Here is a 22,503-nt window from a genome sequence, read left to right on the forward strand (position 1 = left end):
CAAATAAAAACCCCAGAGTTGACACAGACGGTAAGTCCTCCAAAATAGGGTCACTGTCTTCGTTGTGTTTCATTAGTTTGGTCACAGTGTCTGGATAGTGCCTTGCTGTCCAGCAGTTTTCTTAGGATACAGTGCTCGTGAATCATTGTAAGGACAGAATTTTGACAACAGACTGTGCTGTTCATTTCACGAGGGAAAAGTTAATATAGAAATACTGCTCAGATCTATTTTAAAATTAAGCTTGGAATTTTGAGAAGTGTTCAAGAAACCATACAAAGATCTTTTTCACTAATTTTAGATCTATCTTAGACACATTATGGTTACATAGCAGAGTACCTTATCAAGTAGATTTGACAAGAGGTGTGTATTATTGATTATTTGTTTTAGTTGAAATATTCTACCTGGGATAAAATATTCAGTGCCCATAAATGAACAAATATATTTGTATTTCTATGCAACATGGGAGCAGACTTCATATGTTTCTATATAATATATATGACTGTGTGTTTTAATCTGTCTTTCAGTGTTTTTATAGTTTTTCAGCAATGTTGTAACTTTAGAATTCTTCTAAGAAAATCACGCCAGATTCTAGTGCAGTTTGTACTGTGTATCCTGTCTTATGCATGGGATTGCACTGTCCCCACAGGGAGGAATTTCCTCTTCTATTGAGTTAGTATCAGAGTTAAAGGAACTGTGATTTCTAGGCCTTTGCTCTCCATGTGTTTGCAGTTGGCTGTCAATCGCGATTTTCCCTTTCTTGAGTTTTCATTGTTCAATTAGAATTTTTGAAAATAACTATTAATATGTTGCATCGGTCTCCCTAGAAACTTGATGTGTTTGTGCTTTTCAGTTTTCAATTTATGAAAAATGAAAATACACACTTGTTTTTAAGTAGTCCTTTTTCACTAGATATTTGGTTACCTCTTTATAGTTAAAATATTTTTTTCCCAATGAATGAATCGGTGTGCATGTTTTAAAAGATACCTTACTTTTTATTTTTCTTATTGTAACACTTGTAGTCATTGTAGAGAATTTAGAAAATACGGATAAACACAGTTATAACTTCACAATGGCCTCTAATCTCACCTAGACATACAGTTGTAAGTTTTGAAATTGAGAATTACAAGTCCTTTCACATTGTTCTTCTTTTTCAAGTACGTACTGGTTACTGAGACCCTCGAATTCCCATATGAATTGTAGCAGCAGCTAGTCAGTTTCTGCAGAGGAGCCCCCAGGAATTGTGATCGAGACCACGTAGAATATACGGATCGTTCTGGGGAGCACTGCCTTTCCAAGAGCGCTGTCTTCTGATCCAGCAATGTGCGTGGATTGTCTGTCCTGGTATTTAGGTTTTGTTTAATTTTTTTTTTAACAATGCTTTGAGTTTACAGAGTTATTTTACATTTTTTTTTTTTGTCTTTATACTGAGGACAAGTGTGCCAGGTACCGGGATCAGAAGTGTATTTGAGCCCCGCAACTTGCTGCCACCATGGTCGCTGCGCTCTTGCTTCACCCGCTCTACAATCTTGCACAGAATAGGACCTCAGTAACTCTCTCTCTCGAATGATTATATGCTTGCTGGATGATGCTTGAGAGTCCGTGTGATGATTTATTTTCCCCAGCCTTTCCCCACTTCTTTACTATGCCCTTTCTCTTCCTTTCCTCCAGCCTGGGTTTCAGTTTACATGTGGCATTGATTTTTCTTGTCTGTAGACACTTCCTTTCACTGGTTCACGATAATTTTACATGTGGGCTGTGGAAACTTGCTAGATGTCAAGAAAGAGCCAATCCATTGCATGCTAGTATTTTTAGAGTGCATTATTGTTTTATCGATTGAAATTAAATCAGGGTGACCCCCTGAGCCCTCCCGTGAGCTGTTTTTGCCTTCCTACAGGTGATAATGCTCTGGTTGCTGAATGTGCCCTTTCCCCAGACTTGGTTTTGGAGTTAAGTCACCATCAGTGGAGCCCTCTCTTTAAAAGATGAAGAAAACATTTGCTCCTTCTCCCTGGTTGGGGACTTGGATGAGATGAGGTAACAGATAAAGAATGGAGCCCCACCTCATTCTAACACCCGCTCGTTCCGTTCCTTTCTCCACGGAAAAAGAGTACAATTCAACATTATAAAGATTGATTGTGAGCAAATGAAATAGACAGGACAACCGATCATTTATTAAATATACTTTCATGCCAGAAACAAATGTATTATACACACAAAAAGCACACAAAGCACGGTAGTACCGTGATTACAAACGTGGGTACGAGTTCGAGTCCTGCTCTGGAGTGACCAGTCCTGTGAGATGGAGAACTGGTAGGTCGGCTTAGCCTCTCCCGGGCTTGTTTTCTGTCCTGCAGAGATGGGGCTCGCTAAGCGTCCCTCCCCCGTAGAGGTGCTGTAGTGTGCAAATGATGCGCGTGGGCAGCCCGAGCACTGCTGCTCGTTCCTCGTAAGTGCAGGAGAGGATAGCTTTTGTGGTGAAGGCTTTATAACAGCCCCGTGTAGACTCTAGTGCTCCGAAGGGATGCCTTGTTGTTTGGAGATGGGATTCTCATTTCTGTAAATACCCAAGGATTTAGTAATTGGGCCCTGCTGATTTGAATCTATTCTTTAGAAAGTACATATTGTGGATATATTTTTCAAGCATGCATGCTTTTTTCTTTTATTATTTATAGTTCTACCCTCTCTCTTGGTGGGACTTTTCATGGAATCCAGGAAACAGCCCTAAGCCACCTGCCTCTTCACACGTCTCCGTGGCGGTTTTCTTCCCTGACTAGAAGAGGGTTCTGCATAGGGAATTTTCTTTGTTCCCCTTTTCTTGGAGTCTCTCTGTCTGTCTGCCCACCTCTCACCTGTCCAACTGTCCATTTCTCTACCCACTCATTCTTCTGACTTGTTCCAAAAAGCATTTCAGGCAGCTTACAGAAGAACAGATACCAAATAAACAGGTGAGAAAATAGGGCCAAGTTCAGACAGTGAGGCTAGGAGGCGAGCCTGTGTGAGGGTGGCAGGCATGAGAGACACGCGTCTGCCCTGTGACTTATAAGATCGACAGCAAGAGTGTGCCTGAGGCTCCCAGCAGACACAGGGAAACAGGGTTTGTGGGAGATGCTCACTGGCTGTGAAATAAATAAGTGGCTGAGGAGAAGCCCAGCCTTTCCAGCTACTAAGGCTTAGGAGAATATTTTGAGTGTCTTCAACATCAGAGTATTTCATCTTTTCTTTTGTCAGAGTTCTACATATATTTGGTTACATTCTGTACCTGGAAATTTCTACAAAATTTCTTCCCACGTGAGTCCCATGACTCGGGAATGGGGTGGTTCTGCTCATTGACTGTGGTTGGTCAGAAACCAAAAATGACATCTTCAAAGGAGCCTGGGATTTGTCAGTTATGTTTTGTCAGTACTGTAGAGTTCAAAAAATGCTTTCACAGTATCACTCCATCTGAGGCGGCAGCGTGCTCTCTTACCAGCATCAGGAGCTCAGGGCCACGGGATGGTGGGGGCTGACTGCATTGCCGTCAAGACAGCTGAGCTAGTCACTGCAGGTGTAGTTCTTTTACGTAAGGCCTTTCATGTTCTTTACTTGAATATTTCAACAGGGAGTTAATTAACTGAGTCAATTAACATTTAATAAATATGATTCTTTGTTAAAAAGACAGTTATAGACAGAATATAAGCTCTGAAGCCTTTAAAAACGGTTTCATTACTGAAATTTCAGTAGGGGAGATACACAGTTTATCTTATTTATGCCTCTCTTTTAAAGTAACAAGGAAACAAGACAGAAAGTGCAGAGGATGGTTTCTGTTCTTCCTTTCTGCTTGCAGGTGTCCTCACCTCCAGTAGCATCCATCCAGACACGGGAACTGACACTGGCCGTGCTCAGAACTGCCTCAGCCCTGAAGACACAAGTGACAAATAGAAGGGGGCCACGCCCTGTTACAGCAGGTGCTCTCACTTTCTGGATCCTTATGTAACTGAGCGGTGTAAATCAGGATTGCCCGTTTTACATTGTGTGGTGCTGCTGCGGTGTCTCCTAGTTAATTGTTTCTGTAAGTATTCTTGTATTATTCCCCACTGCGTGGTACTACACGTCTAAAAATGCTATTTTCAGATGAAAAATAATGTGCATTTAATATAATATGTCTGAAAAAAGGGGCAAAAGATTCTATCCTGGTCCCGCTACTCAGAGATAATAATTAACAATTTAACATTTATTTTCTGTTCTTTTCGTCAGTGTTTATCATCTCTGTCATAAAAACCAGTGAGCACTCCGTCCCTGTTTACTGTTCGGAGACCTCCATTTTCCATTTGGCTTATTACATCTTTTTCTACAATATTCTATCTCCCTTGGCATGATTTTTAAAGACCAGTGTAGCATTCTGTCTTATGGAGGCATCGTCCATTTTTCTTCGGACTTAAATAAATTTTAAATTCCAAGTATACTTAACCTAAATACTGAAAAGAGAACTGTGGTGGTACAGGAAGGCCCCTAACTCCCTTCTCATTATTTCCTGAGAGTAAAAGCTGTTGAAAATTTTGTATATATATATCATGACCTTTATGCCTATGAGATACATATATATACACATATGAGAAATCAATGTATAGGTGTGTGTATATATGCTTTATTTAAAAATGATTCCATACTATATGTTTTTCTGCAGCTCGCTTTATTCACTTAGGGGTATATCATGGACGTCCTCCCACTCCAGACTCACCCGGCCCTTTCAGATAAATTGGAGGGGTCTCCTGATGTGCGGGTGTCGTCTCGTCCACGGACACATTTGGTGGGAGAGTGCTGTGGACAAGGCCCTGGACCATCTCGAAACGCCGGCTCCCTCAGCGCCCGCAGCTCGCCTTGATTTACCGCATCATTGTCTTGATGGTGGACAGTTAAGTTTTCTCCATTTTCCACTGTCAGAAAGAATGTTTGAGTTGCATCCTTCTTGTACAGACATTCCTGTGATCTTGTATGTGTATTCCTTTAGTTAAGGCTTCTGGAAATTTAGTCCCTGGATGTGACATTTACATTCATCACAGACTCCTTTCAAGTGACTAGAAATTCCTTCTCTATTGGGGAATGAAAAAATGCACAATTATTTATGTAACCAATTCTCTATCGCTGGATATGATTTCACTTCAGTTTTTCTTCCCACCTTTGTATACAGTGCTGTGTAAATGCCCTGATGGGTACATCTTTTTGGACTGATTTTTTTTTCCTAAAGGAAACGATTCCTAGAAGTGGAGTTGAGTCAGTGTGTATGTACGTTTTCAGAGCTTACAAATCCATTGATATGTCATCCTCTGAAAAAGTCGCTCATGATTTGTTCTCCCACAGATGGACACTAGCTAGAATATCTTAAAAATATTTGCCAATATGATAAGCAAAAGTGCTTTTTCATTGTTTTTGTTTGCATTTGATGACCAGTGAAGTTTTGAGCATTTTTCACTCATTAGCCATTTGACTTTTTTAAAATGAATGATTCCTTTTGTCCTTTGCCCACATTTAAGTGAGGGAGCTTCTTGTTGCTTTGTGACAGCTTTTTGTATGTTATGAAAATTAACTTCGTGAATTCATCAACATGTATCACAGAGCTTTTTCTTGTCATTTCTTTCCTTTCATTTTGTTCAGGAAGTTTTCTGATTTTTGTTGTGGCTCAAACTATTCTTAGGATAGTAAATGTCTTCCTTATGGGTTTTATCTTTGACATTATTCTTAGAAATACTCTCTTATAATGGAATAAATCTCTTCTGTAGGTTTTTTTAAACTCTAAGATGGAGATTATAATAGTACATGTTATAGTGAGGAGAAGTTGAGTTAATAAGAGCAAAGTGTTCTATTTGCTGTTACTAGTACTTTTTAATATTTACATCACTATCTGCAATTTATCTTGTGGTCATTATGACAGGAATGGAATTTATTCTTTCCAGGTGATTCTCTGTCCCAGGACAATTATCGAATTCATAATTTTCTCTTTGATTTGAAATCCCACCTGTACAAAATACTTACATACACTAGAGTCTCTTTTTGAGCTCATGGTTCCCTTCTGTCAATCTCCTTTCCTTACTCCAGCACCATATCTTACATATTGTAAAAATTTATTTAATAATTGGCAGTCTGATTTTTTTGATTCTTTTCTTCCATCCCAAATTTTCTTGTCAAGTATTATGACTATATTATTCCTGAAGAATTCCAAAATATTTTGTTCAAGTTAAAAAAAATCAGATTGGAATTTTCATGGGATTATTTATTAAGTTTTGAATTATTCTTAGGAGAACTTACATCTTTACAAAACTGCTTTTCTCCATGCAATATGTTTATGTCTCTACATTCATACATCTTACTTTAACCCTCAGTACACTCCTGAAGTTTCTCCATTTAGAATATGGGCATTATTTTTGAATTTATTCCAGTTTATTGTTTATGTTTTTGTTAATTTTGTAAGTGAGAATTTTTTGCTATAATTTTTTTAAATGCTTAAAACTGACATTTAGAAAGGAAGATTCGGTTTTTCAATACTTACTTTGTAAATTGTCATTTAAAATTGTAAGTATTAAGTAGTTGTTCCAGAATCCTTTCTTTTCTGTTTTTAAAAATTTGTTTCCAAGATTCTCAAAATGTTCATACCTAAGTAGAATAGGTGGGGACACAGATGGAGAGAGGTAGTGTGGCTCACGTACAAACTTTGAGCACTTTCATGGCTGCCTTTAGGCTGGAGAAGCTGCAGAAGAGCCCAGGTTAGACTAAGGTTGGCTTTGTCTGCACTTGAAAGCCAGCTTTCCTGCCTGTATGGTGAAGCTTGGTGGGCGTGGCAGGTAGATGATCAAGGTCTGATCAAGGTCATTGGCTGCACAGAGCACTGTGTCTGTGAGAACTGGAGACCATTACCATGGGAAATTCTTGGCGCCAGGAACACTGCAGGGGAGCTGGGGAGCCTGTGTGTTAAGGATTTTCCTGCCCTGGGAGTGGGAAGATGAGACTCTGCATTCAGATCTGAGTTTGAATTCATCCTCTCTTGTTTACTGGTCCTCTGACTTTTGTCAAGTTATCTACCCGCTTTGAACTCCTGTTTTCTTGTCTCTCAAAACAGGAGAATTACAGCCTGCTGCTAGAGTGTTTGCTCAGGGTAAATGATTTGTGTCTATAAGATGCCACGTACAATCACAATCTCAGTGAGAAATGGGCTGTCGCCTCTTCTTCTGCAACTCAGTGCTCGATAAGACATCGGGGGAAAGCCAGTCCCTAATTTGTATGTGATGCAATGAGGAAAAAAATTAACGTCTTGCCTTTCCCTAGCAGTATTCTTACTTCTTTGCTTCATTTACCTCTTTCCTCCTTTACTCTCCCCTTTCACCTCCTCCACCAAAAGAGACTGAGTCTGTCTCAGAACACTACATTCAAATTACTTTAAAAGTTGGCTCATCCCCATGAAATTACAGTGAAATTAAAAATAATCTGTACACGTCCCAGACATGATTATATTTGATTTACACACACACACACACACACACACACACACACACACACACACAAAATCAGGCTACCTCCCATTTGCTGAGGGAGAAGGACCACTTTTTCTGAGTTTTCATTCACTGAGCGTGAGAGCAAAGGCTCTTAAGCAGAAATTCGCCTGGCTTCTTGCATGGTTTTTTAAATTGGATTTCTGCTTTGTGTCCACAGAAATAGTCTCCTATTAGAAGTGGGGAAGTGGAGACATAGATATTCTGCTGAGATATTGGTGTCATCATATTTGAGTTGGAAAGGACTTATGACAGCATAGATTCGTACCTTTTTATGGGTGAGAATCCATGATAGTGTAACTTGGACAAGAACCCGGGTCTTCTGTCTTCATGTCCATGCGGATGAAGAGACAACTGGGTGGGGGATGGCAGGGATCCTTGCTTGAGTTCCGGGGTCTTGCTAGTTTCCATTGTTCAGCTGCCTTTACTTTATGTCCATGTGGCCTCTCATGGGAAGGTCACTCTATCCTGATAGATTGAGTTTCTAATCAGCAAAACGGTCTGGACACACTCATGTTTCCCAGAGATTTTCTGCTGACCTGCTGACACTTTATATACATGAGGCCTAAGAAACTGCTGGATATAAAATCCTTATTGTTATCATTTGCCCTCGAGTTCCACAGGAATGGGGTGCTGTCTCAGGCTGTCTAAGGCCAGCTCTGAACAAAGATAGGGTGATAGGCTGTGCAGCTGGACACTCCCCAGTCGAATGGGATTTCCACCTTAGTTTTTAGAATCAGGCAGATTAGTTCAAATCTTAACTTTACCAGTTATTAGCTTTGTGACCTTGAGGAAGAAACTTTACGTTTTTGGGGACAAATTTTATTTATCTGTAAATAAGTTCAGTATTTATTTTAGGGATTTTGTTTTAGAATTGAATGAGCTAATTCCCTCATTTATTCCTAAAATACTGATCACATGGTTCTATGCTGGTGACTTAGTGGTTGATTACTAAGGGACTCAGTAATGAGAATGTGGGTGAGGCTCCCTGGATAATAGAACTTATATTCCATGATATGCTTGTAAAAGACTGGCTTGCAGTGGATTTTTAGTAAATGTCCATTCCTTTCCTAATCCCCATTGGTTGTGTATATATCTTTATACTAATATATGAACAATTTTTTATTGCAATTTAAGTCTTTTTGTAGTATTTAAAATATGTAGCTATAACAAAAATACGTGAAATAAAATGATTTGACTTTTATTTTCCTTTCAATAAGCAAAACAAAATAAAATAGAAAAGAAAAGAAAAAGTTTTGAAGGAGTAGAAATAATTTTATTTCCGTGGAATCGACTCCTTATGTTAGGTTTTTCGGTTGTGTTCTTAAACAGCATATAAAATTGACAGGTTTTGACTTCAGTGTTGATAGCTGGGTGAGTATAGTTTCTTTTTGTGGTTGTCTTTGATGAATTATTTGCACTAGATCATAAATAATGTGCATGTTACATATTGGAAACGAGGAAAGAGTGGAGACATACTACCTCCAATGCAGTCATTTTGTTACCGAATCCAAACTCATTCTGCTCACCAAATGACAGGCCAATAAACTGGGTGATGAGGTGTTGGAGCAAGGAATAGTGACTTTATTTGCAAAGTTGGCAGACCCAGAAGTTGGCAGACTGATGTCCTGGAGAACCATCTTCCCCAAGTCAGAATTGAGTCTACTTTTATACTAAAAAGGGGCGGGGCTGCAGTTGGTTTTTGGAAACTTCTTGTTGTATGAATTGCTTGTCCTTTGAATCCGCTGTTCTTGCAGCTGTCCATGTGGATCAAATCATGTTGCCCCTGTAAAACCTCCAAAAATAAAACAAAGTTATTCTCTAGTTTGAAACTTGCCATCTCTACATAAGTGCAGATTAGTTAGCATCCTTCAAGATCACGGCCAGGAGAAGAGGCTGTCCTGGATATTTCAGTCTAAAGGCAACTTTCTTTTACAAATGGTGCAGAGATAGCATGTCTGAGCCTAGAAAACAGGACACAGGGTTAAAGCCAAAGGAACAGACCTAACATGGGGTCAAAATTGTTCTTTTCTATTACAATTCCCTTTTCCGCTTCATAGATAATTTTAGTAAGAAACATGAGCAATTTTGTATTTTTGCTTCTTAATAACCGATAAGTGGGCCAACTATATTTTTGTGAGCAGGGATGCAGTGCGGTCATAGGGGTCACAGCAAACTCTTGTTGGGGGTGGCCGACCCTGAAACATGTCTGATGCCCTGTGAGTGTTGGTGAGGGTCCCCCTATCCAGCGGCTCTCTTCAGGAACCAGCATATGGGCATTGATATCTGGAGACCTCATTTTCGGCTGCAGGAAATTTTTTAGATACTGCGATTGAAAAATCACTCCAGCTGGGGATAATTAGGGAAAAAAGGCAAAGGAAAAGGGTTTGGAGTAGAGTAGAAGAGAAGGACATCAGATCACGGAGCCTGAGTGCTTGGCAGCGTGGCTTCGGGGGAGAGTTGAGCAGAGGTGGGGAGGGGCCTGGTCCCGGAACCAGCTCCAGCACCTGTCCCCGTGCCCAAGCCACATAGATTTTAATTGGCCCACCTCTCTGGGCTGGATGTCACCCTGGGCAGAACCTTGAGAATCAAAAGTAAGGGGTGGGCAGCACACACCTAGGGGGTCACTGTGGATTTCGGTCAAGACCACAGTGCCTTTTCTGGTCATGTGTCTTCACTTGTCCTTTATCTCAGGATCTGAGGAGGAGGAGAAAGGAACTCAGGTAGAGATCCAGGAAGATATCCGACTGTGTTAAGAGAGGACAGACACAGTGACACGGGGAGCGAGGACACTTGCAGCAGAGTAAAATTACTTCACAACTATTGCTTCAGAGTTGAAGGTGTGAGATAGCCTAAGCCTGTCTCAGAGTGCAGGGGACAAGTGGAAAGGAATGGCAAAATTTCCTCTGAAAATTGAAATTTTGTTAAATAGCCTGCTACTGTTGCTTGTATCACTTGAATGAATGCAGGCATATTTCTGTGGGCATTTATAGGTTCACTCAACCCCACCAGCCCCTCTTGCCCCCATCGGGGATGGGATTTCTCAAGCACAGTGCCCCTCCTGCTTGGGTGGGCCACGCTGCGTGTCCTCGCCTGGGGCCGGGCTGCTGCAGGGCACTGAGTCCCCGAGGCGCGGCCTGGGAGACACGACAGGAATATCTCTGCTCTCGACTGAGGGCCTCCTTTTCCCCTGCAGTGTAAGAATGCCGGTGACTGAGTTAGAAGCATGCTCCCAAGCTGTCCGTGTCCTTGCCATTCAGAAGCGGACCCTGGAAGCTTCCAAATATCTCCAGAATGCGTTCTACATTCACCTTCGGCAGGTGAGTGTATGTCTTTACACAAGTGGAGGAATTACTGCCGTTTTCCTGGACCTTACTCACCACTAGTCCATCTGATTTTTCTGTGCTAGGATTCAGTATGGCCTGCTAAAATATCTGGAGTCAGATCTTGAAACACTGATGAAGAGGATCATTTATTTTATTTCTATATATGATAGCCTTTTACTTTCAAAATTCAGAATTTTTGGTTCTTTCAGGAATTTTTGGGGGATTGGCGAAACAACATTGCTCTTACAATCTTTGAGACCTGTTGCTTTGTGCCTCTCACCTGTCTTCTGTCACTTGTGAGGCGATTCCATTTGTGACCCTGTCCGTGTTGTTCATGTTATAAAACATATAGTCTGTTAAAGTACAGTCCCTTTTACTCCAAAGACATTCCACAAATACTACTAAAACCTGGGTGTGGTTTTAAGAAGACAGAATCATTAGAACATGTACTTGCAGGTTGCTAGTGCAAAATCCGCAAATCAATAGTCCAGCTCAACATCTAAAATCTTTCTAATCTACCTTGGATTTGTATGGATAAGTGAAGCAGTTTGCTAAGAACTCAAGACCAGGGTTAGAATACAGGCTGGTGTAGCTCAGCAGGTCCTCCTGAGCCAGCGCTGTGCCAGAGGGCGGGGCTGAGGGGGAGAGGGCTGGGCCTTGGGGAAAGGGGAGGGCCAAAAAGGAGGGGGGTCCTGCCGTTCCTGAGCTCAAAGTTTCATGGCAAACACCTTCAACAGGTGAAAAACTTGGAGTTTTTTCTAAGAACAGTAGGGTTGAAAAGAGTCATAAAAGCACGGGAGTGACAATATCCCTTTTGTGTCTAGTATGGGAGAGCAGCTGTGGGGCCACCTGGGAGACTCGTGAGTCCAGGTGTGCAGTGTTGGTGGCTTCCACCTGAGCGGTGGTACAGTCAGTGGGACAGTCACTGGGAAAAAACGAACAGACTTTAGGCATGTTTAGATGGTAAAAAGGAAAGGATGAATGATGTCTGTGAAGGTAGGATGGAGTTAGGCCCAGGTTTCTGGGTGGATTAATGAGGTAAGTGATGGTCCTGCTGTGCTCTGAGGAGGGAAAGCTGCAGAGGGAGCTCTGGGGGAAAACTGATGAGTTCAGCTGTGTGTAAAGTGAAAGGCTGTTCGATGTGTGGTCTGGGAGCTCAGGTGAGAGCCAGTAGCGAGTAGCGGGAGGGGAGAGAGACTGTCAAATCATTTTGTGAGCATACAAATAATTATGATTAATGATACACTTACGCCTCTACATTCTGGATTTAAAACCCATTATCATTTTGCTATACTGACTGCAGAGGTTCCTAATTTTTTTTAACAGAAATAAAATAAATAGAAACAAAATAGTGGAGTTAATGAATATCATAGTGTTGATGTGTGTCCTTGTATGTATTTTGATAGCTCATCTGTTTATAACCATAATCTATAAAAATTTAACTAGTTTAGCATAAGAGTTAAACAGAGGGACGTGACTCACAGTGTTGGGGCTTGAAGCTGATCTTCTCAGGGAAATTATGTCGCCTCTCTGTGCCTTAGTTCCATCTTCTGTGACTCCCCCCGGGCCCCTCATCACAGCTGATTTCTTAGACTAGATTTTGCGAAGGAGGCTGCTGAAGGGAGTAAGAAGTGGCAACTGCTAGGGACACTGAAGGGAGACACAAAAATTGATTAAAGCCGATAAACTCAGTACAAACAAATACTCTCAAAAGAGAAAGAATCCCGCAGTGTTTTGAGCCACTTAGCGTATGGGAAACAAAACCACGTGGACCCAAAGCTCTTGAGCATGTGAATATTGTGGGTGGGAGGGTGTCATCAGAAAAGGGTTGAGAAAAGTCCTTTTGGTTTCCCTTGACGTTTCCAGTAAGGATGGGTAGCAGAAGAGAAAACCCCCTGCTTCACAGTGGAAGCTGCTGTTTTGTGAAAAACTGACCAAAGTTTAAAGACCAGTCATCAGCGGTGCTGGCAAATGAGACTTCGGGATTGGGTGGGGCACTTGCTGTGACTTCCAGGTGACCTGCTGGCTGGGGGCTATATGGCGGGCAGTAGGTTTGTAGGGTGACCCGGGCATAAACCCTGGCTCTGAGGCTGCTGCTCTGACTAGCAAACCTGGGCACCCGCAGTCCTAATGGGGCAGCTCGGGATGTGGCCTGGGACACCTGCCATGCTGAGGGCGAATAGAGGGCTTCCCTGAGGGGGTGTCCCTGCGGAGAGTGGAAACGTCCTCCTGCAGGGGAGGAAGAGCCTCTGAGCAGGGTGCTGGATGCACAGGCAAGACCACCCTGAGCACGGAGGGTTTGGGGAGCTGGAAGTCACACAGTGTCCCGAGCAGCCTTGTTTCTGAGAAACTAGAGGTAGAAGAGGCTGAAAAGGCAGGCTAGTGTCAGACACTTTGGTGGGTTATGAGTGACAGTAAAGGACTGGTCCGGCAGGCACAAGAACCCTGTGGGCGTCCCAGCGGGGGCGTCACACCCGAGGGTGTAGCTGGGTTACAGACTTTGCCACTTATTAGCTGTGTGACTTTGAGCAAGATCACCCCACCTCTCTCTATATATCTTCATCTGTAAAATGACACAGTGACAATCTCGTGTCATCAGAAGGCTTAGTTTATCTCTGATCCTCTGTGTCGAGTCTTGTCAGTGCTTCCCTGCAAGGTTCTGCATTGGCTGCTCTTACCCTCAGATGGGAGGGCGCAGAGGGACATTGTAGCACCTGACGGCAGGAAGGGGTTGCTTTAAAAACAGACATGTAGCCGCCTGCAGCTGCAGGCCTGCAGGCAGTTTGATTGATGGTCCTGGAGAGGACTTTGGAGGCCTTAGCATCGTTTTAAGACTTGTTTTCCCTTGGGGGCAGCATTTGCCTTTGCAGATTAATGTTGAAGATTTGGGCTTCTTGCAAAGCTGTCTTCAGAGATGGTTATATACGTAACATATCGTATAAAATAAAACGCTTTTATTTAATGTGTGGGACTTTGCAGCTGTTGGGAATAGCTCTGTTGGCCTGGTCTCCACGGAGGACACTAGGCTTCAGCAGAGCGTGCGGGAGGGCAGGCAGCTCTCCATGCTGCTGCGGGGTTTTCTCCCCAGCACGGCACTCTGCTGAGTTGACTCTTCTCTGAGTTTGGTTGCCAGATGAGCAGACAGCAAATTAATGAGTTCTGGTGGGATTGTGTAATGACAGGAAGTAAGAGGGTCCCGTAGTTTTTCTGGACTAGAACATGCTTTTGGTTCCTGATCCAGTGTGTTCCATTACAGAATTGATGAGTTGTGTCTATCCTGGGACTTGTCGACTGAAAGAAATGTGTAGCCTGAAAGTTTAGAGTTATGCTTTATTTGGCGGGAGGACTCAAGCCAGGATGACAGCCTCTGAGATCGCTCTGAGGGACTGCTCCCAAGAGGTTGGGCAGGAGCTAGGATATATAGGAACTTTACAACAAAGACCAGGTAGTTGGAACAATAAAACATTGTTTGTTATCTAAAGAAAGCCAGGTATGTCAAGTTAAAGAGTTTAGTGATTTTCTATGTATAATTTGGGCTCACTGGATTCATTCTTTAGACAAGTACCTAGCTATCTAGGGCAAGTATCCTGTCTTTTCTTATTCTCATTCTGTTCACAGAGCACTGTTGTTAGTGGCTGTAGAGGCTGGTCTTCAGGCCTGTACTCGCTGGGGGATGGTGGCAGCCGCTGATGACTTGGTTTCAGCATTATTTGTTTATTGACATGGTTGCAGTATTTTCATTCACATTGTAGTATTTTCATTCACAGACTGATTGTGGATAATCTGGAAACTTGGAAAGGAACCGAGATAGAATTACTGCAGGTACCTTCTACTTTAATATTCCGTGTGCAAACATAAACACGGATGAAGCATACATTTGAATTTGGTGATGTAGGGAAGGGTTTCTGCACATTACAGGAGAAGGCAAGGCAGAATTCCTGTACTTTGTTGGCAGGGATTTGGGTCCACCTGTCTTTTCTGTAGCGGTTTCTGGGAGCAGTTTATGGTAACTAACAAACATTGACAAACGGTGGCACACATTGCATTTAAGAGCTGGCCTGTGCAAACTTGTGTATTGGACAGGTGGATTGGAGAGAGATGTAGCCCTGGCCTGGGCTCAGATACAAGTTTAAATCGCCATTTCCTCACCAAAGAGCCTTGGACTAGAGTGTAACCTCCCTTAACCTGTTGGTGAATCTGTGAAATGTGCATTATAATATTCGTTTCTTCCTGGGTTTGTTGTAAGTTGTAAACAGTATTATAACACTCATGAAACATTTAACAAACAGGCACTTAGCAGTGTTCACTGTGTCTGTCCGCCCCGCTTAGCGTGTGTCACAGCCGTAAAGGTAGCATGTGCCTGTTGAGGATGCACTGGTAGCCCCTTGAATAGGTTGTGAATTTGGTGATTTCCTTTAATCCTTGAAACTCTATATGCCATGGGCAGTTATTTTCATGGACAGATGAGGAATCTCAGGGTAAAGAGACTGTGTAATTTGCCCAAAGTCAGACCATAATTTTGGGTGCTGGGGCCTCGGTTCAGCATGGGCCCCTGGGCCTTCTGCCCTCTCCGTTCAGCCCCAGAGCCAGACGTGGGGTCGCCTGTCTCCCAGCCCAGAATATCCAGTAGGCAGCAACACAAACTTGGACCTGTGCTGCTTAAGCAAAACTCCGGAGGGGAGGCAGGTACTAAGGGGATAAATGTAAAAACAGACGACTGCAAATTGTGATAAGCTCTGAGAAGGAAAGGAACACGCCTCGCCACGCAGAGCTGGGAGCTTTCCCCTCGGGGCTGCTCTGGGGGCGTTCATCTCAGCTAAACAAACTCCGGTCCTGCACCAACGCAGGAAGGCTGGGCGCGTGTGACCAGGTTGACTTGGCCTCGTTGATCATACTCATTCCCCATTCAGCGGCAGCTCTTACGGGCACTTACCTAGTAAACAGATTTTGGCCATAATCATAACGCACTTTGCTTGGTAGTTTTATTGGCCTCACATTTGAGATGAGGTAATTGAAGCTGGGGAGTTTGTTGCATGCCCGTGATTACTTTGGAAATACCCCCACTGGTCTTTCAACCTAGACTGGTGTGGCTGTTATATCCCAGCCCTGTGAATGATATCGTGTAGCTTCTACCAAGTGGTGCAAATGACTGACATTGATTTTTCTTAATTCGTAGGAAATGGTATGTGACAATAAGAGAAAAAGGTAGTCAGAAATTGTTTGGAAAACTAGAACAAAATCCAATTCTTCCCCAGCTGGGGAAGCGTACCCAGTGTCACTCACCCCACTCACTGCCTGGCATCTCCTCCCTGCCGACTCCGTGTTCAGAAGCCACTCTGAGCCTTTGAAGAACATTTTGCCTCATGACACTGTTGACTAGGACCTGCGGCCTCTCTGTCCCTGGTTAACTCTCTCTTCAAAGCCATTTAAATTTTATGCAGGCTCCTCAGCTCAGATGTAAGAATAGCCTCTTTAAACTTCTTGATGCAGCTCCTTAGTGAAGATCTTTCGAAGGAAATCTAGCCAAAACCTGGGAGGTATGCACACAGTGACTGCAACCTCAGCACTTTGTGAAGTTCAGAATCAGAGGGTTGGGAGACTCAGGAAAGGCTTTTTAAGGTAGAAAGGGGAAAGTGAAAGGACGCAGGCTGTGTGAGACTGAAGCATCTCGGTCCCAGCTAGCAAGGCAGCTGCGTTCAGGATGGTATGTGAGGAGTACAGAGTTCTCACAAAGAAAGAAGTGGTGGGATGGGAGGGAGGACAGATAGATTCTTTACTAGGGAAGGAAAAATTACGATGAAAACTTCCTGGTTGAATAAGAGGACTGTGACATGATGTGCTTGTATTTTGGAGAGAAGGGTTTTGTGGGGACAGGCCTAGGAGAACGCTGTCTGGCTAGGGGGTCAGCACAACAGGGAACCACAGAGAACATGGCCGACCTCAGGGCCCCTGCTGGGGGAGGGGCTGCCGGCCATTTTTAGCCCTGGGGGCTGCTTCTGTCCCTTAGCTGGGGCCTCAGAACTCCCTTCATATCCCAGTCCTGTTGATACAAGGAAACAGATGTGGGGAATGAGAAGGGCTGTGTCCCAGGCTTTGGTTCAGCCCCTGGAATGTGTCCCACCAGACGTGGGTCCTTGGCTTCATGCAGGAAAGATTTCAAGAGCAAGCCACTGTTGAGTAATGGTAGATTTATTCACAGAGACACATTGAAAGGCAAGAGAAAGGCTACGAGTTGTGGGGTTCGGGTGCTCAGATTAAAAGTAGGTACACACTCCACAGACAGAGTGTGGGCCTTCTCGGAAGAGGGAGAGAGAGTGGTGACCGCGAGGTGGCGCTGTGTTGCTCGTTTTCTTGGGCTTGTTTGTTTCATATACTAATAAGTAGACTGAGCAGCCTAAGGGCAAGGGGCTGGGATTCCCAGGGAGTTGGCCATTTCCCACCCTGTGACCTTTTGTGGCTAGCCTTGGGATGGCCATGGTGCCTTGGGGCATGTTATTCACCATGTTACTATTACAATGGGTGTATAATGAAGCTCAAGCTCTGCTAGAAGTTATATCTCTTCATCTTGAGCCTCAAGGCCTATTGGGGATTGAATCCTTCACCATTTTGATGTTAATTGTTGTGGCCTTCCTTGAATGGCTGTGCTCTGCCCCCTTCCATCCTGTCTCACTGTGATGACACAGAGAGAGCAAAGGCCGGGCCCTACCCGTGATCCTGCATTTAACAGGGGGATGGGTGGTTTGGGCTGAGGATGACTCTGAGTGTGAGAAGGATGTTTCAGATTTTCCCACGTGGGACATGGGGACGTGCCAGCAGCCACTGCAGATTGATCTCACGGGCATTATCGCTTGTGTCACTCATCTTTTCTATTTTACTTTTTTTTTCAAGTATTTAATCTAAATTTAATATCAGGTTTTTTTAGGAAACAAATTTCTCTTTTTCTTTTCTTTGGGGCTCTTTAGGGGATAGGTAATTAGGTGTATTTATCTGTTCGTGGAGGCCCTGGCACTTGAACCCAGGACACCGTGCACGCTAAGCTCACGCTCTACCACTGAGCTCTACCACCCATCACATCATCTTTTACTTTTTGCTTTAGCTGCCAAGAATCTTACAGCTGAATTTCTAGTCGGCCTTTAACACTTACCCTAACTTCATGGCATTCATTTTTATGACTTTACCTTCCCCTGGTTTCATTTAAGTATTCAATCTCCATTTTGTCTTCACTCTCACTTTTGTCTTTTTGTTGTTATGGTTGTTAAGCTGTGTTTAAATAAATTGTTTAATTTCTCTTTTAGGAGGAGGATGAAAGTAAATAAATATGTAAACAAACTTATCACACTTCAATATTTTATACTTTCTAAGCTGTTTAGTAGTTACTTAAAAACCGAATTGAATACTAAAGTGATAAAATTTTTAAATTATTTTTTAATTTTTTATAAAGGTATAGCTGATTTACAATATGATATAAGTTTCAGGTGTACAATAGTTGCACAATTTTTATTTTTATGTCCATTTATAGTTATTGTAAAACATTGGCTATATTCCCTGTGTTGTAAGATCCATCCCTGTAGCGTGTTTATGTTAGATGGAGCAGTTTGTATAAGAAAGCTGGGTAACGCAGAGTCTGGGGAGTGGCTCTTTCTAACCCATGTTCATGGTCACCCTTCCTGTCAGAGCCCAGGCCGTCACTCCTCTCTGAAGGGGAGCGAGTGGAGGCAGCCCTCATCAGCGCTGGCACCACCCTCTGAGTGGCAGTGACAACAGTGACTCTCTGTGGACATGCAAATTGTTGTTCCAGGATCTTTACATGCATTCCTGCATTTAATAATTAAAGCCCTCCTGTGAGGAATCATTTTATGTTTTTAATGAATAATACATTTTATTTTGATTTTGATAGACTTCAAACCTCCAGAAAATGTACTGGAATAGTACAATAAACGCTTAGAGCATTTCACCTAAAAGGGCACTATTTGCCCTATTGTGTGTGGCTTATTTTAGTATAAACTTTCAAGGTCCATCCATGTTGTAGCCTCAATCAGTAATTTATTCTTTTGATTTGATAATATCTTTTTTCTTTTCTTCGTTTTTGTCTATTTAAAAATATTTTCATTGAATTCTAGTCAGTTTATAATGTTGCATCAGTTTCTTGTGTACAGCACAACACTTCATTTATATAGAAACATATCTGTATTCATTTTCATATTCTTTTTCAACATAAGTTACTATAAGATACTAAATATATTCTCCTGTGCTATACAGTATAAACTTGCTGTTTACTCTATACATACTATCTGCAAATCTTGAACTCCCAATTTATTCCTTCCCACACCCTCTCCCCTCTGGTAACCATAGTTTGGTTTCGATGTCTCTGTGTCTGTTTCTGTTCTGTAGATAAGTTTATCTTTTGGTTTGGTTGTTTTTTCATTTTTTGTTTTCTTTTTTAGATTCCACATGTGAGCGATCTCATATGGTATTTTTCTCTCTCTTTCTGGGTTACTTCACTTAGAATGACATTCTCCAGGTCCATTCATGTTGCTAAAAATGGCATTATTTTATTACTTTTTTTTTTGGTGAATAGTAGTCTATTGTACAAATATACTACAACCTCTTTATCCAGTCATCTGTCAGTGGACATTTAGGTTGTTTCCATGTCTTGCTATTGTAAATAGTGCTGCTGTGAACATTGGGGTGTAGGTGTCTTTTTGAATTAGGGTTACTTGTGGATATGTGCCTAGGGGTGGGATTTCTGGGTCATATGGGAGGTTAATTTTTTGTCTTTTGAGGAACCTCTATACTGTTTTCCACAATGGCTCCACCAAACTGCATTCCCACCACAGTGTAGGAGGGTTCCCTATTCTCCACAGACTCTCCAGCATTTATTGTTTGTGAACTTCTGAATGATGGCTATTCGGATTGGCGAGATGTGATATTTGATTGCAGTTTTGATTTGCATTTCTCTGATAATGATATTGAGCATTTTTTCATGTGCCTATCGGCCATTTGTATGTCTTCATTGGAGAAAAGTCTCTTTAGGTCTTCTGCCCATTTTTGGATTGAGTTGTTTGTTTTTCTTTCTTATTAAGTGTAAAAGCTGTTTACATATTCTGGGAATTAAGCCCTTGTCAGTCTCATTTATTGCAAATATTTTCTCTCATTCCATAGGTTGTCTTTTTGTTTTGCTTACTGTTTCCTTTGCTGTGAAAAAGCTTGTAAGTTTAATTAGATCCCACTTGTATATTTTTGCTTGTATTTCTATTGCTTGAGTAGACTGCTCTAGGAGAACATTGCTGAGATGTATGCCAGATGTTTTCCCTATGTTTTCTTCTAAGAGGTTTATAGTGTCTTGTCTACATGTTTAAGTCTTTAAGCCATTTTGAATTTATTTTTGTGTATGCTGTGAGGGAGTAGTCTAACTTCATTGATTTACATGCAGCTGTCCAGTTTTCCCTACACCATTTTCTGAAGAGGCTGTCTTTATTCCATTGTATGTTCTCACCTCCTTTGTCAAAGATTCAATGACCAAAAGTTTGTGGGACTATTCTTGGTAATTTTGTTTATCCGTTCATTGATGGATGGATATTGTTTGTAACATTTGGCTACTCTGAATGATACTGCCATGAATATTGATGTGCAAGTTTTTGTGAGAATATGTTTTCATTCTTTTGGCTGTACAGTTGGCCCGCTATATCTGTAGTTTCCACTTCATGGATCCAGATGGCTGATTGTAAAGGGACTCAAACATCCTTGGATAATGGAATCCAGGATGGGGGGTTCCTGAAACCAACCCCTCGAGGATACTAAGGGATGACTCTACATGTAGGAGTGAAATTGCTGAGCCATATAACTCTAACCTTTTGAGGAAACAACAGACTTCTCCAAAGAAGCTGCACCATTGTCCCTTTCCACTGGCCGCATATGAGGTATCTCTGCCTCCTGAACAACACTTGTTATTGTGCATGTTTTGATTATAACCATCCTGGTGGTTGTAAAATAAGATCTCATTTTCATTTTGATTTCACTACTGATGCTGAGCTTCTTTTCATATGCTTATTGGCCATTTGTGTATTTTTTTAAATCCTTGGAAATTTTAAAAATTGTGTCGATTTTCTTTGTATTGTTCAGGTGTAAGCATTTGTTATATATCCTGAATACTAGTCTCTTATTAGATACATGCTTTGTAAAATTTTTCTCCTATTCTGCAGATTGTGCTTTCACTTTAGTTCTTTTAAACATTAAAACAATTTCTTTACAGGTGAGGTAATTAGATGTATTGTTTTATTTTATTTTTCTTGCTAAGCACGCCCTCTATCAGTTGAGATACCCCCTTCCCCTGTCATTTCACTTTCTTGATGATGTCCTCTGTAACAAAAAGGTTTTAATTTTGATGAAGTCCAGTTTATCTGCTTTTTTCTTCTATCACTTGTGCTCTTCGTATTGTATCTAGGAAACCAAAGCCTATCCTAAGACCTCAAAGATTTATACTGTGTCTTCTTTTAGAAAGTTTATAGGTTTAGTTTTTACGTTTCTGTCTCTGATACATTTTGAATTAATTTTTATTTGTTATATAAAATATGGGTGTCCAGATTCCAGATTCATTCTTTTGCCTGCAGATACCCAGCTTTCCCTGCACCATTTGTTGAATAGACTATTCTTTCCATGGAGTGTTGTTGGCACCCTTGTGGAAAACTGACTGTAAATGTAAGTTTTTCCCCCTGGGATTTTATTGTGTCTCATAGATTTATTTATCCAAACTTATGCCAGTACCATACTGACTTAGTACTATAGCTTTTTAGTACACTTTAAAGTGAGTCATCCCACTTTGCTCTGCTTCTTCAAGATTGCTTTGGCTGTCCTGGGCCCCTTGCACTTCCATATGAATTTTGGGATAAGTTTTTCAATTTTTGCAAAGAAGTCAGCTGGAATTTTGATGGGATTCCACTAAATTTGTAAATCACTTTGGGGAGTCTTAACTTTTTTAACAATATTGACTACCATTCCATCAACATGAGATGTCTTCCATATATGTAGATCTTTTAAAATATTTTGGTGATACTTCAAAATATTCAATGTACAAATCTTGTAAATTTTTGTTAAATGTATCTCTCATTTAATTTTTAATGCTGTTGTAAGTGGAAAGTCTGAGCTTCTTGAGGTAGGACTATATATCAATTTGTTTATTTCTAGGATTTCTACGCAGCAACTACCCTAGGTTTATATTTGCAACATAAATATATCCACAACTCTTCCCACCCCCATGTTATAAGAAACCAAGACCCAGGTTAAGCTACCTGAACACCTATGTGGAAGTGAGAAATGAGACCCTTGGGTGGGGCTTTGTGAAGATGATACTGAGAGCTTATTTAGGATGGCTTCATCTTAATTTCTTTTAAACAACACTTTCGGTGTAGTCAGATATATTAAGAACATGCCCTTTTGATGTGCAGAGGAGCTAAGACTATTATCAAATAATTTCTAGAGAGAGTGTTGTACTTGAAATCTAATTTGCATCAATCTTTGAAGATTTATGTTTCAGGAGCTTTGACTAAAGAACACCTGTCTTTATTCATTAGTGACAATTAAATGCTCAAGCAACATGTAATAGTCTGAGAAACTGCCCCCGCCCCGTAGTGCTGGGTGGCTGCAGCTGTAACCGGAGT

At 41.7% G+C, this 22,503-nt stretch overlaps 1 long non-coding RNA gene across 27 annotated transcripts in view; it reads left to right on the forward strand.

Moving 5' to 3' along the window:
• The window catches only part of LOC141577225 (uncharacterized), a 276,443-nt gene that overhangs the window by 41,040 nt on the left and 212,900 nt on the right, over positions 1-22,503 (forward strand). For 17 of the 27 annotated variants that reach the window (XR_012506060.1, XR_012506055.1, XR_012506074.1 and 14 more), the window contains 6 exons: positions 1,156-1,320; positions 1,895-2,034; positions 3,824-4,048; positions 4,664-10,840; positions 20,521-20,766; positions 21,457-21,544. This is a non-coding gene — a long non-coding RNA (uncharacterized LOC141577225). Of the gene's footprint in view, positions 1-1,155; positions 1,342-1,894; positions 2,035-3,823; positions 4,049-4,663; positions 10,841-20,520; positions 20,767-21,456; positions 21,545-22,503 lie in introns of all 27 variants that reach the window. The other 10 variants (XR_012506045.1, XR_012506063.1, XR_012506043.1 and 7 more) reach the window with 9 other exon arrangements.

The sequence above is a fragment of the Camelus bactrianus genome, chromosome 3 (assembly GCF_048773025.1).
Source record: "Camelus bactrianus isolate YW-2024 breed Bactrian camel chromosome 3, ASM4877302v1, whole genome shotgun sequence".
NCBI classification, from domain to species: Eukaryota; Metazoa; Chordata; class Mammalia; order Artiodactyla; family Camelidae; genus Camelus; species Camelus bactrianus.